The following is a 1,195-nucleotide window of genomic DNA, read 5'->3' on the forward strand; positions in this document are numbered from 1 at the left end:
CCCGCCCGCCCGTTTCTGGCGCAGCCTCGCGTTAGTTCCGTTGCGGTGTCTCTTCTCCGTTCGTAAGGCCCGTCTTCTTCGGGTCTCTCAGTCCTTTTCTCTCTTTCATTATTTGTAACAGAAAATGGCATTTACCTATGGAGCAACAACTAACAAGACCTTCCTTTTGCGACGTCGTACATTAGTGCGGGTCGTACACTGGATGGCTACATCTTCTCTGGTGTATCGCATCCGGTGTCTTTTGACACCACCATGACTGGTTGTGAGAAGCCTTAACGTAACATTGGCATCGAGACGGTGAAATCTTTCTTTCTGGGATTATGCTTTTTCGGCCATTTCTTTCATTTTATCGTCGGTCGGCTTTATCTACCGTTCTTCAAACTTCTTCACCTCCTTTATCTTCTCCAAGAATGAATACTGGAGCTTCGGCCGATCCGGCGGTAAACGCCGTTACTTCGCCGCTGGCGGCCTTGGCGCTTGCACCGGCGCCTACGGTCGCTTCGCCTGATCAGCCTTCTGGGTCACAACCTCGGGCTGTTCCTCTTCCTACTGCCGTGGATCCGGCGCCGCTTCCGTCGCCGGTCAACGGTGATGCTACAATGTCCGATTCACAGCCGGGCACTGTTACTCGGCGCCTGCACCCCCTCGATCCTCCGCAGCCTGACAGACGTCGTCTTGTTTCAGTGGACGCTGCGGCTAAAGTGCAATTGAGTTTGCCCGACTACCTTTCTTTCTTGGTCGACGATTTGGTTGGCTACCTCGACTTGGCAGGCTACACTCTTTCTGATTCAGCTGCCACCAATTGGGTCGTCTTAAGCGTGGGTCCGGCGTCTCTCGTGACAGATCTTCATAAATCGCTTTCCGTGTTGACGCCGCCGGTGATTCCCAACGCTTCTTGGCTTCTGAACTGGTTCACTGAAGCCGTTGTCTTGTCATCCGGCGCCTCATCTTACATTGCGCTTTGCCGTATGTTCAACACCAAACCAGTGCGTTCTGTGGAGCAAGCGCTTCAACATCTGCACAATATTCGTCGGGAGCTGCCGGCTGCGACTCCTGAGGAGCTTATCGTTTATCATCTGGTTCGTCTTTTGCCTGACAGTTTACGCGATCGTCTCATGTATGATCGCACTGTTGAAATCCGACGACCATGGACCAGCTTGGACTGTTTTCTTCGCGTATTGAAGACCTACACGGA

The sequence above is a fragment of the Volvox carteri genome (genome assembly GCF_000143455.1).
Source record: "Volvox carteri f. nagariensis unplaced genomic scaffold VOLCAscaffold_91, whole genome shotgun sequence".
NCBI classification, from domain to species: domain Eukaryota; kingdom Viridiplantae; phylum Chlorophyta; class Chlorophyceae; order Chlamydomonadales; family Volvocaceae; genus Volvox; species Volvox carteri.